At 36.7% G+C, this 14,658-nt stretch overlaps 1 long non-coding RNA gene across 1 annotated transcript; it reads left to right on the top strand.

Annotated features, from left to right (window-relative positions):
* The first annotated feature begins 10,488 nt into the window (after nucleotides 1-10,488).
* On the top strand, nucleotides 10,489-13,667 carry LOC311300826. Its single transcript, XR_014629377.1, has 4 exons — nucleotides 10,489-10,670; nucleotides 11,662-11,708; nucleotides 11,803-11,900; nucleotides 13,154-13,667. It is a non-coding gene; the product is annotated as an uncharacterized lncRNA (long non-coding RNA).
* Nucleotides 13,668-14,658: the final 991 nt, after the last annotated feature.

Genomic DNA, 14,658 nt, shown 5'->3' with positions numbered 1-14,658 from the left:
AGATGCTGATTTCCGCAGTTATACCTTCTTTTCTTTGTTTTCTAATTTCACAGAAAAAATCTGTAAAATATTACTTAATTTCTGTAAAATTACACATAACTCTGTAAAAATACAGACAAGTTCCTTTTAAAAAAACGTAAAATTGCTGTAAAACCAAAATACAAGCAATTACCTGTAAATTTAACAATGGACCTTTAAATTACAGCAAATGCCTTTTATTTTACAGATATTTGCTGTATAATGACAAAACGGTAAAATTCTGTAAAAAATACAGACAATTACCTGTAAAATTACACTTTTTTTTTACAGTGTAGTACACAAGTTTCTCATTCCTTCCAACAAATTGCAAATGCTTTTGGACATGCATCAATTGCTTTCATACAACTCTCTGCTGTTTTATAACATTATCATTTGCTTATGTCATGTCAGTCAAAATTAACTATACTTTTGAATGCTGAATAGTCATTCCATATAAAACTAATAGTCCTCATTTCATTGCTTGAGTCATTACATACAAAAATTTTGAACTAGTTGTCCAAATCTGTCAAGCAAATTTTACACATTTTTTTAAATCTTTTTTTTTTTCTGAAAATGTCTCCTAAATTGAACAATTTCTCTCAGGTGAATCTCAGCTTTCACTGATGAGGAACATCTGGATGTGCATGAATGATTACAGTACTATGTATGTTGTATGTTCAGTTCCAATATGTACTGCAATATTGTTTACAGTTGTGCACAGCTCTACCCAAAGGGAGTTTATGTTTGTTGTAAATAAGGGTGTATTTTTTCTTTTGCACGATGCTGTGAACAAATTAGAATTGCAAAGAGCATATGCAGTAAAAATGTGAAACATACATATTCAGGGCCCTATCTTGCACCCAGCGCAATTGACTTTGTACACCGACGCATGTATCATTCCTATTTTGCACCCGCGCACAGCAGACTTTTCCCTCCACAGACGCACGTCGGTTAACTAAAAAAATACACTTGCGCTCCCCGGGGGCGGTTCAGCGCAAAGAGGAGGCGTGTTCCGGCGCAAATGTTCCCTCATGCTATTTTGCAGGTTTTAGAAAACAATTTCGCCACTGACCGAAAAAAACTAATTTAAAGTCAGTGGCACGTTGCGCATGTTATTATATGCTATTTTAAGGGCGCATGCTTGGCCATAATCAATGTAGCGATTCTCTCATCTACACAGAAGCAGTAGTTTTCATTTTTGCAAATCATACATTATTACGATAGATAGATAGATAGATAGATAGATAGATAGATAGATAGATAGATAGATAGATAGATAGATAGATAGATAGACAGTTTATTATAAAAGCATTCATCTAGTTTACACATTTACCCAAATTATCATACGCCTGTTTAACCGAAGTTAATTTGGGTGTGTTTCTCCATCCCCAACATCTCACTTCTCTGTGTTTTACGGCCCTGACGAGAACGTCGGTCTCCTTGGCTGTGAACGCTCCTGGCGTGCGCCTGGCAAATCCACCGTCATGATAGCAGTCCGCTATAGAACAAGCGCGCCTGCTCTTAAAGGGAATGTGAGATGACGCTCTGATTGGTTTAGTTCACGTTACACCCAAACCACACCTATGAATAATGAAGCTACTTCAGACCAGCACATTTTAGATTGGCGTCGGGCGCAAGAGTCATTTAACCCGCCGGTATAATAGCAACAGCGCCCAAGACCCGCCCACAAAGTTACTTGCGTTTCGCGCTTGATACTTGCGTTTCAGAACGTTAAAATAGGGCCCTCAGTGTCTTGTACTCAGTTACCTCACTAAATACAGTAATGTGTAACTTTACTGTATTTTTCAAATGGCTGTGCAAATAGTATATAGTGCTGTCTTGAGCATTGTCACCAAGATCTGACTTTTTTGCATTGGAAAACATTTACAGAGTAAACTGTCATAATGAAAACATGACAAAGCCATTTGACTATCTTGTTCATAAACAATGGTGTCAGGACTTTTACCACTACAGCCACTACAGCGATGTGTCACGTCACATTTAAGAAACGCCATTTATTGTTTGAAATTCGTGATAAAATGGACAGAATTTGAAAGCTGAGACCTTGTTTCTTATCACGAAACAAAACAAAGCTCTTTGTGATTATTGGATGGGAGGTGCGCTGCAAATAATGTTTGATATAGGGAAATCTATCTATCTATCTATCTATCTATCTATCTATCTATCTATCTATCTATCTATCTATCTATCTATCTGTCTGTCTATCCAGCCATCCAGCCATCCATCCATCCATCCGTCCGTCCGTCCGTCCGTCCATCGAGATGCTATATCGGCCAATTATTGGTATAGACAGACAGACAGACAGACAGACAGACAGACAGACAGACAGGCAGGCAGACAGACAGACAGACAGACAGACAGATAGATAGATAGATAGATAGATAGATAGATAGATAGATAGATAGATAGATAGATAGATAGATAGATAGATAGATAGATAGATGTTTCCCCACAATGCAGCACTCATTCAAACAAACATTCACTTCACAGGTGATTAAGATTTCTCCTGAAGTTCTTTGCTTCAGTGTTATTATAGTCCCCCTGAGTTCATCCACTTTAAATGAATACTGAATAGCTCTGTGAGTAGAAATCACTTTGATAGGTCATAACCAGAGGTGCACTGCCTCCTACCCATCTCTGAACATGCAACAACCACTTGCTTTCTCCCACAGACTTACACACATCAAAGTCAGATCACATCTTCCAAAAAAAAGAAACTGAAAACAAAAGCAAAAAAAAAAAAAAAAAAAAAAGAGAGAGGAAAGAGAGGAAAAGATTGAAAAAAGAGAAATTATGAGCATTTTGAGATTTTTGCCTTGTTTTTACTCTCAGTTAAGACCAGTAAAGATTACTAATGGCCTGTCTAATTGCTTTGCAGCGCAAACATTATTTGTGCCATAGTTATGTTTGGTTTGCACACTGCAATATTTTTTTAGACCTCACTAAAAGTGGTATTATAGATGTAAGGTCTGTTTGTGTGTTTGTGAATGAGCTTTTCAGCAGAGTTGATTGCTTTTGCAGCGAGACGCTGTTTGCATTAGCGTGCTGGATAATCAGCATTAATGGGGCTTTGACTGTAACAAGCTTACTTTAGGATTACATGCTTTTTGGTAACTGATGTTTCATCTTTTGGGCTGATTTATATTAGTTTTGGGGCTCTTTCATATGCTTTTTAAGAAAGAATTCATTAAGACTGAATTTCACATGCAGGTAGGAGGATCATTTATTCGCAAGTATTGATGTAGCACCAGATTCAATAAAAGAATTACGGAAGTCAGGTAACAGAACAAATATAACACAAAATCTGTGCTCAATGCAGTATGCCTGCAAGTTCCAAACTTGTGAGTTGGTTTTGATTGCTATGTTGTGAAGGACACTGCAAACTGCTATCATCTGGAGTACAGTATTGGAAATGTTACACTTAAAGTAAAAAAAAAAGAGACTAAATCCAGAAGAACTGTGGCAAAGTCTCCAAGACGCTTGAAGAAACCTACCTGCAAAGCTACAGTACTGTTAAATGTTTTAGGCACTTGTGTAAAAATGCTGTAAAGTGAGGATGCTTTGAAAAATAATGTAATAAATAGATGTTATTTATCAATTAACTTCTATTAACTAAATCAAACCAATATTTGGTGTGACCACCCTTTGCGTTTAAAACAGCTTTTGCACATAGTTTTTTAGCTTTACAGGAAGGTTTCCTAAAGTGTCTTGGAGACGTTGCTGTAGTGCTTCTGGATTTAGTCTCTCACAGACAGACTCGATGATGGTGAGATCAGACCTCCGTGTGGATCATACCGGCTGTTGTCAGACTCCTTGTGCATACAAAAATCTCACTGGATTATTACAATTAATGGCAAAATGAATATTTGGAATGTAAACTGATATTTCATACTGACACACTACAGCAAAATATATAAATAACTGGCTTAAAACCATTTTTTGGATGAAAATACTAACATGTAAGACTTTTGCACAATACAATTTTTTTTTATTTCTGAGTGGGTAAGTAGCATGTAGTCGCTGAACCTGTTTACAGACATGATGTAAAGACTCAAGGACAAATGGAAATTTCCCATCAAATCAAACCCAACAGTTCACAATATAAATCATCATTTTAGGCGTACAGTATAGTGACTTGTGGGTACGGAAAGGTTTTAAAAAAAAATGTATGTACTTGTTCATTTACTAATTTCTAACAAAAATAAATAATTAATAATTCTGTATTTCAATCATAATTCGGCTGCTTAAACTGTTTTATGATCATAGGTCTAGAATTATAATAATGATTGCCTTTGCCTGGAATGCTTTAATTGGAACATCACACTTAGAAACTTAGAAAGAGAAATATTTTAACGTGAGTGAGGAAAAAATATATTTTTATGAATAGTTAAACAGCCTTGCACATGGGGATGTGATTTCATTAAAATTCTCTGCAGGAGAAATAATGGACATGTCTCTTTTACGCTCTGCTGGTTGAAAACGGAAATTCAAACAGTCTGCTCCCATTGAAGATAGCACACCTTTTTATTCATGGATTATACGGTTTTATCTAAATGCCAGTTATTCCCTTCTTTCCTCTCCTTTTTCCGTGTAGTCACTGACTTCCACTCTCCATCATAGTTAAACCTGTTAAGTGAGCAGGTTTTCAGTACTGGTGAAATATTCCATTTCAGCCATGCATGTTAGTTATGCACCGGTATTGTTTTCAGCCTGCCAAGAGGATAAATAAAGTTACCTGTGGCTCCTATAAACCAAAAGTACAACAGACAGAAATTGGGTGGCTTAAGTTAAATATGCTTTATGCCAAACTTCACATAAACGAACAGGTCTCATTGTATCTGCTTTTCCAAGAAAGCATTAGAAATACAAACTGACGTCAATATCTATAGACTTTTTGGTAATCAGCTAACCTAGCCACTTCTTTTTATTGGTGGCATTTTATTCAATTTAAATACTTAAATATTGGTGAGAATAAAAAAACAAACAAAAAAAACTTTTAGTAACACTTTATTTTGATGGTCCCTTTTGAACATTCTGTTGACAATAAGTAACTTTGCAACTATGTCAACTACTGTAACTCTCATTAAAGTATTGATGGACTGTCTGCTTTATATCTGCTAACTTTTTATTGTGTTGGTCCTCCAACAGACATTCTACTGACTATAAGTAACTTTGCAACTATGTCAACTTGTTACCATGAGTGCAGCAGGCGTAATGATATGACGCAGCGCCTGAAAATAGGTCTAATAGGTTAGACAAACTTAGTCCCGGTCACGTTGGAAGAAGTTACCGAGCTGGGGACTATTTTCAGGCGCTGCGTCATATCATTACGCCTGCTGCACCCATGGTACAGCCGCACAGTTCCTTGATTATTACGCCGGAATGAGAGTAGTTCCTAGCCATATAGGCTTAGAAAATCGCAACTTTTCATTTTCCGTCGATCTTAGTACACGGTTTAACTACAGAAGAGTCAAGTTTTAAATAGGAAAAATATTGAAACTCTTTGGTCATTTTGAAAGAAATGCTACTGGACTCATCAGAATCAATGATCTGTGCTAAGCTATGCTAAAAGTGGTACCGTCAGACCCGGAGTTCGGCTGAATGGATTCTAAAACGGTAAAACTCAACTGTTTAACTCTGGGGGAGATGTAAAATGAGCTTATTTCCGAAAAAAGTGGAGTATCCCTTTAAACCTACCCTTACAACCAAACCTGTCCCTAACCTCACCCGTATCTCACCTCAATAGCAGCACAAGTGATTTGCAATTCAACATGGACACAATAAGTACATTGTACTTATTTTTTTATGTAAGCACATAGTAGTCAAGGACACCTAATACAAAGTGAGCCAGTTTCCTTATACCATACCATGTCACAAAAATATTATTTATTATATAATTTTCCTCACTAAAGTGTACTATTTTCCCATTGCCTATGATATGTTGCGGCACTGCTTTTTTTTTTTTTTTTGAGACCTTGAATAATAAAAAAGGGTATTTGAATTCTGAAGGCTCATTTTCAGGAAAGTGTGCCATTTGAACCAACACAATGTCCTACTGATATCATTAAAAGGAAAATATGCTGTATTGAACTTAGTCACATTATTTGATAGACTTAACTACAGTATATTTAGTAGTGTAAAATGTAAGAGCAAGTAAATAATTGTTTATTTTTCAATGTAATATCAGCCAATTTGCCTGTTCCGCCATTCATTTTAATGGGTTATATATAGGATTTATGAAAAACAATTTCTTCCTAAAATTTGTCTTTAATGCAATTAAAATACCACACCATTGTCAAGTTTCAGTGTGCGTGTGGACTCTTTGTTTGTATTTTTGATCAGTTCCTGTGTTCGTTTGTTCTGTTTCCTGCCACTCCTGGTTACTGTCATTATAAGTTAATTTGTCCCAGCTGTGTCTGATTAATTATCATGTTTCTGTTTGCTATTTAAGATGCACCCTTGGTTTAGGTCTGAGTCTGGTCTCTGTTGTGTTAATGTGGTTTCTCTACATGTCAGCTTGTTCCAGAGAGTTGTTAAAGTTTGAATCTTTAATCAGAGTCTTCAGTCTGTTCCTGAGATTATCACAATGTGATAACCATGCTTTTACTTATTTAACCATGGTTTTAATTATTTTCTAAATTGCTACATTTTCTTAGAAAAAGTCTTTTGTTTATCCCTAAATTCTGTATCTACTGAGGGAGTGCCATTGTCAAAATCTCTGGTCCAAACAGAACATTTGAAATGTAAGAGTAGAACTCACAAAATGCAAACTAACAAAAATGCAGTTGTCAAGGTGACAGGAATGACAGATAAATGAGTGCGCTCAGGATGCTTTTTTCCCCCTCTGATATGTGCTATTATTCAGCCAGGAGTTAGTCACGAAACCCAACACTCTCCTCATCTTCGCACTGTCCCATATCATATATCTTATCATTGAGTCAAGGTTTTTCCATAAATAGTCAACTGGGAATTCGAATAAATTATTCATGAAGATTTTTGAGCGATCAATCCTTAGTGTATGGACAAACCAAGGCCGCCTCCCTGCTTGGCTGCTTGTTTTGAAGAAGTTGAGGCTGATCAAGTGGGATTGCCAGACGGTGACTGAAGAGTCTGCTGTGTTTTGAGAGATGAAACCTTGTCGCAGACGCAGGGTTGAGCGCTCTGTTGCCCTGCGCCCCTCGGAGCGCACGCCGGTGCCATCCTCTAAAGGCGTCATGGGTTTTGAATGGTGAGAAAAGAGATTAATGTGATATTGATCATAACATGAATTCAGTGGCAGGCTTTGGGTTGGCTGTAATAACCGAGTATTACTTTGTTCCCAAGCGTGTCCTGAAATTCACGTCCAGTCAATATCCCATTAGAGAAGTGTGTCAGTACTGCTTTGTGTGTATGTGTGAGAGACAAAGATTGTTGGTTAGAAGGATGCTGTAAAATCACATTATAAATCATTTATTAGGTAGACATATGGCTGCCTGTAAAAATCGATGGTGATTATAAGTGGCTCATCAACACCCTGTAACTTTACATACACTTGATATTCCTCTCGGCTACAGGCATTTATTTGTTAGGTAAAGTTTTACTTGAAAGACAGTTATATTGAGAACAAACTTATGAACTTGGTTAAAGGATTAGTTCACTTCAGAATAAACATTTCCTGATAATTTACACCCCCCCACATCATCCAAGATATTCATGTCTTTCTTTCTTCAGTCGAAAAGCAATTAAGGTTTTTGAGGAACACTTTCCAGGACTTTTCTCCATATAGTGGATTTCATCAGTTATCAACGGGTTGATGGTCCAAATTGCAGTTTCAATGGAGCTTCAAAGGGCTCTACATGATCCCAGCCGAGGAATAAGGGTCTTATATGGAGAAGAATTCTGGAGTGTTTTTCTCAAAAACCTTAATTTCTTTTTGACTGAAGAAAGAAAGACATGAACATCTTGGATGACATGGGGGTGAGTAAATTATCAGGATTTTACAGTCAAAGACCCAGAACCAGATATGATGAATGAAGACCCGGAGTCAGAATTATAATAAATGAAAGAACAGATTTACTGAAGATAGTTTACAGTTTCATCAGCAGAAATCAGCTTCAAGACTCACACAGGAGTTTGTAGGCCGCCCCGCTTACAGTTACAAAGATCACAGCAGGTCTAAGCTACGTCCTTGCTTCAGGTTGCAGTTTCTGATTGGCTAAGAAATAGATAAACATAGTAATTTTCCACACATATACAGATAGACTGCAGCATATCTCCATCGATTAGGCAGCTGACACTTGGACCCTGAAGTTAGGCACGTGGTGACCTTCCAGGTCGCAGATTTGGGTTGCTGGGTGCCAGCATGTCCAGAACAACAACTCAGTCAATCTCCAATAATGCCAGTGGTTCCTTAACCTGTAACCAAGAAGACTAACACACACACCGACACACAGCTTTTCCAAGGTTGGATTTGGCCAGGCTCTAACTATAAACAGGAGAGTCCTCTCAAAACATCAAGATAATGCGTTCTTTCTCTCAAGGAGAGCTACACTTTAGTCTAACTAAGTAAGGCTTTTACAAAGAAATGGTCCCTTAAACTATTAGCTTCAATGACCCCTATATGTTTTAACACGTTGAAGACCTTTCTCAAACACAAAACAAGTCCCTATTTCATTTCTGGAGGCCGGGCTAAATGAGCAAGCACTGTTACTGCATTCAGATATCAAATACATACATTAAAGATTACATGAAAAGCACATTTCAGTAATCACACTGGTAACTTCCATAACAAAGTAAAATCTCCAGAGAAGTCATTCAACTCATTTGATATTTAGAAGGAAACATATTGATCGAAGGGGTGGTATAATGCCCTTTTTACAAGATGTAAAATATGTCTTGTGAAGTGTGAGTGTGTATGTGAAGTTTTAGATTTTTAAATAGCATGTTAAAATTGTCACTTTTTGAGGGTGAGCAAAAACGCACTGTTTTGTGTTTGTTCCTTTAAATGCAAATGAGCTGCTGCTCCAAGCACATACTTTTAGCCTTTTATGTTCAAACCGGAGTCAGATGGAGTCCGAAGTCAATGATGGAGAGACTCAAGAAAAAGTGACAACATGTAGAGCAACAGGACGTTTCTGAATGGTTCGTTGATTAATTTATGTAGCTTATGTGTAGTTATCTTCTAGTCATTGATTAGCATATTCTGTCTTGATAATCTATAAATCATGTTTAGGGGGCGGGGTTTATGTACATTTTAGGGTTGGTGATGTCACTAACCCTGGAGGAATGTCGTGTAGTCCCTATACTAGCCGTTTGTTGTAGTCCTTAAAAAACTATTTCTTTACAAGCAAATATCTCCCTTTGCTTTGAACTTTGAGCACTGTAACTTTGCAGATGTTGTTTATGCTCAAACAGCATGATTACACACTAACTAAAGTTAGAAAAGTGAAATCATAATCAACCACCCCTTTGATTATAATCACTCATTACATATACATTGAAACAGCAGTGCACTCCGGAATCCACCCCTTTCACTGAAGTGAACTAATCCTTCAACAACAGAGCCCAAATTATTCAATTCAGTTGCTATTAATTTTTAGATATAATAATCAACACACACACACAAAAAAAACCACAAGGCGATTTTTCAATTAACTTCTAAATCTAATTATAAAGTTAATTTTCTACTCCAATTCATATTTGAAATATAATCATATACACAGTGGCTCTCATAACTTGTTTTCTTCACAAATTTATTTAAACATACATTAAAAAATCAGGACATTACCAACAGGTTAAGTACATTTAATGAATAGGCTAATAGTGCATGTAATGCTCCTCTCTAAAGTTCATTTCTCTAGCGAACTAACCTGCTGTCGACACTAAATGCCTGAGGCAAATGTAAAGCTACGTGAGATATTATTCTCAAGCTGTTTTATTGATATCATTCCACAGTTGAAACACTAATTGAGAGATACAAACAATTCGATCGATTTTCTCTTTTTCTTCTTCTGAGCAATTTACTGGTAGCAAACAGCATTGCAGGATTGGAGTGTTGATCGTCGTGCGACTGCATGCACAGAACCGTGACATCCATACCGTACCGTATGGTTCAAGATGAATTAATGTACCGTTACACGGTACACCCCTAATTTATATATATATATAGAGAGAGATTAGGGGTGTTACTAAGCATCTAAGGTCACAAAAACATTTTGTTTTCTCATAATATACACTGTAAAAAGTGCTACACCCACAAAGTAGGTTTTATATATTTTAAATATTTGTAATCTAGTTTATTTTATTGGTTTTATACAAAAAAGTATCAAAATACTTCATCTTTACTTAAAATATATCAGTTTTTATATAACAATATATTTTAAATAAAACCCATGCAAATTATTTGGGTAGTTATTTGTATGTGGTCGTTGTGTACAACAAATGCTATAAAAGTGAGTTGACAATGCACAATTTATTTGAGCAGCTGTCGATGTGGCAGGTGTGTTCATCAAACGTAAATATTTTAAATTTTATAAGTTGGCATTATCCCTTTTTCACTGGCGGGGACCTTCCAGGCAGATGCAGCATCTTCCTCGGCACTTCAACTGTTTGGTCGCTGCAGCGGATCTGAATTTCAGGGTCTGATTAACACGGTAAGTTGAGCAAATTTAGCCGAATGACTGGTGATGTAAAGTCACGCGAAATCGCTTACTCTCCACTAGGAAGCTGAGGTTAGGTTTGCAATTTGTACTAGCTAGCTATCCTGCACACATGGTAAGCTAAGATGGCTGCACAGTGTGGTCGATCGGCAGACAACAGCGGTTGAGACCGTGCTGTTAATATGAAATTAGTGCTGTAGTCATGCCTACTATGTGTTTTAAGGCTTGGGCTTTAATTTTGCCAATAATATCACTTTTAATCGTAAATTAGCGTAAACTTAAACTAGCATAGTACTAGTTAACGTTTTTTATCTAACTTAGGACTTTTAGCTTACCGTTTAATGTCAAATATTAGTTTAAGTTAACGCTAAAAGTGATATTATTGGTAAAATTAAAGCCAAAGTATCCTTAAAACAAACAAAGTAGGCATGACTAACGTTACATCACTTAAATTAATTTTAACAACACGGTGGCCGGTGGGGGATGCAGCTGTGGGGTGCTCGCGTTATCAGCAGCAGTGTTTAAAAACACATAGAAGTTACGTAGGTAATAATTAGTTGCACAAATGCCCTCAGTTATATTTGTATATTGCACAGATTAAATTTCGGGATTATATGCGATCGAAACGGTCGCAATTTCGAGCCTTCAGGCAATAGTTGTGCGGGCAAATAAGGGAAAGTAAGATGTGGTGTTTTATGGACAACACTTTGTTTTGTGTGTTGTGTGTCTTTGACAGGACTCAGAGATTATTTTAGTATACTTTTGCATTACTAAAGCAGATGCACAGATTAGACTGTAGAGGTATGCTTAGTAGTCTGTCTGATTTTAGAGATTTGATCCACGTTATTTTAATGCTGCATAGTCAATTAATGACAGATGTTTGGTTGAAAAAACCCTTAAACTATTTCTAACCTATTTCTTAAAGAAGTTACATTTACAACTGATTTTTAACCTTATTTCTAACATGCATTTTCCTGGTCTTTAGATACCCAAGCACTTTTGTTGCCTGGGGTCTTCGAGCTTCACATCCAGGTAAGAAAAACTTCAGAATATAATTATAATTCAATTCAATATAAAATATAAAAATAATTCAATTACAATTTGATCAGATTATACTTTTTGACAGGATTCATCTGCCTCTGTGGAGAAAAGGAGAGAAGTGGTCCTGAGATGCCTTATGAGTACATGGGGGAGAGACAGGAAGACCTCATCAGTGTCCACCACGTATGTATTGGGCTTAAAGCTACTTGTCTATTTTTATGTCTGTCCCATTGAGCACAGTTATGTCCAAAAGACGTTTTTTCAACGTCTTTGTCAAAAAAAGTCGTATGTTGAAGAGACGTCCACTGAGGAGCCAGAATGAATGTTATGACGTCTTTTTTGACGTGTTCTGTAAGTCCAATATAGACGTTCATGGAACCTCCATACAAGGTTAAAAACCAGTTCAGATGTGGACATATTTTACATAATTTAATGTCTCATTTAGACTATTTAAACTGTTTCTGGACCAAATAAACACTTTCAGGATGCATTAAATTAAAACTCATGTTTATTTCAACGTAATTTCTAATTGCAAAGCAACTCACAGACAGTGTGTGTTTGTCCAAAAATCATGAAATCATTACTGTCTACTTAGGGCAGGCAGCTTAAGGTCCCTGGTTCGAATCTGATTTCTCTCACGATCCAAATATGTGTGAATTACAGATGCTAAGCTGTCTAAAGGTGTCGGTGCGTATTTGTCCAAAAATCATGGAAAGAAACTTCACTGTCTGTGAATTGCTTTGCAATTACACATGGAAATTACATTGAAATAAATGTGAGTTTTAATTTAATATATCCTGAGTGTTTATTTGGTCTAGAATAAGTATAAATTGTCCAGATGAGACCTTAAATGACGTTGAAAATATGTCCACATTGTCCACATCTGAACTAGTTTTCAACCTTGTATGGAGGTTCCATGAACGTTCATTACAGAACACCTAAAAAAAAAAGACGTAAAAACCTTCATTCTGGCTCCTCAGTGGACGTCTTTTTCTTTGTGACAAAGATGTTGAAAAGACGTCTTTTGGACATAATTTTGCTTAGTGGGTGTATTAATATTGTGATGATATGGGGTGATTATGTTTGCTCTTGAAAGATATTTAAACTGTAGCTTAATTAACAGTAATGTGATGACCAATCAGGTACAGGCAAGGACAATTGCATTCGTTTTATCGTAATGCATCCTTTGAACCAGAAAAAGACAACACTCATGCTAGAGTAGATCATGATAGTTTAGTACCCACACTCTATGGCATTGTCATGGTAGACTTCACTCTGGTCACATGTTCTAGTCACAGTATCCGTCTAGTATCCACCACCTTTAGCAACAAAAGTACAATTTTGACTTTGTGTGTCTTCTACCTGTCTGCTATATTCATCTCATTTCCTATTTGTCTGACCAAACTCTTCGATTCTTTTTTTGTCTCCACCAATAGAGTCGGGCTGAAACAGAGGTGCACGCTGAGCTTGGCAGTTGCCCACTGAAAATTTACATGTGCCATCACCCCGACACGATTGGGATTATCATATAAGGACAGCCCGTGGTCAGAGGTGTGCCAAACCTGTCGAAAGCATGCTGCCTCCTGTTTGGACTTACCTATGCTCTCGACCGCAAGTACCCCTCAAAACTGGTGTATACTTGAGATATATCAGAGGCTTTTTGTGGGATTGGACCCTGTGCATCATCATGTCATTTTTGACATTGCAGTTCCAGTGTGATACAATGTGATGTTATGACTCACATTTACCTTTATTCAAACATTGCAGATTGGGCAGTTTGGATATTTCACTGTACTGTTCAGAACAGGTTGAAAATACACTTCTACAGTGTTTGTTTTATATTAGAGTGTACATGTGCGGGCACATTTATTTGCTGTTTTGTAGTCACTGTTAAAAGTGACACTGGTTGACACTTGACATTGAATATATTGAATAAATTATTGTCTTCAATCTATCTTCTCATCTTTTCCTTCTTCAGTTGAATTTGTGATTGTTATTGACAAAGTCTGTTTATGTAAAGTTAATCACTGTAGTGCAGGATATAGACATTTAGATTTATTTTCTGAGGTTATAGCCAGGACTCAATTAAAATGTTTATTCACATATGATTAAGTTAATTTTACTAAGAAAATAAAGTTCATAAAACCTCATTAAAATGAGTACAGGTTACTTGTAGCAACCCATAAATAAGTTACCTGTACCAATAAAAGTAGGTTTATCTAACTGAGTAATACTAGTACTATTAGTTAACTCAACTCAATTTTGTTGCGTTTGTATTAAGTAATGTTAAAGTGTTCAATATACTTAAAAAAGGCTGCAAGTTGAATCAACATAAAACATCCAATGCAGCCACTTGCCTCACTTTTTATAAGTTAGATCTAGGTATTACTTTTTACAGTGTACATTGAAGCATCACCTCTTTTCTCACAGTTTCGATAACGATCAAACGATTTGATAAATGATCCAGTCTCTCAAAATCCTTCCTTTCTGAGAGCTATACTCTACTCTGATTGGTCAGATGGTCCAGCCTGTTGTAATTAGTCTACGGGTTATCGCATGTGTTGGAAATTACTCATCTGAATTTCAGCTCCAGAGGCTTCCTCAGCACTTCCTCAGTGATATGAACAGTAATGATGGCGTTGGTTTTACCATATCAATTTGAGATCAAGTCCTCATCCTTGGAAGTGCTTGCAAAGTGGATCTGAATCCACAGCGCAGAAAACAGCATCTTCTCGACATGTCAACAACACGAACCAAACTCTTATAGGCCTCAGCTACAACTGCTGTGTTTGAGGATCAAAGTAAAAGTTTTTTGGGCAGCCAATGAAGACCATATAGGCTGGCATTATGCAAATTTGTTACAAACCTACGAAGGTTTGAGCAAGAAGTAAGACTGGAATTGCTGATGACTCGTTTCAGGCAGTTCAGAATCAGTTCTTTC

The sequence above is a fragment of the Rutilus rutilus genome (genome assembly GCF_951802725.1).
Source record: "Rutilus rutilus genome assembly, chromosome: 12".
NCBI lineage: Eukaryota > Metazoa > Chordata > Actinopteri > Cypriniformes > Leuciscidae > Rutilus > Rutilus rutilus.
This window is presented reverse-complemented; position numbering and strand designations above follow the sequence as displayed.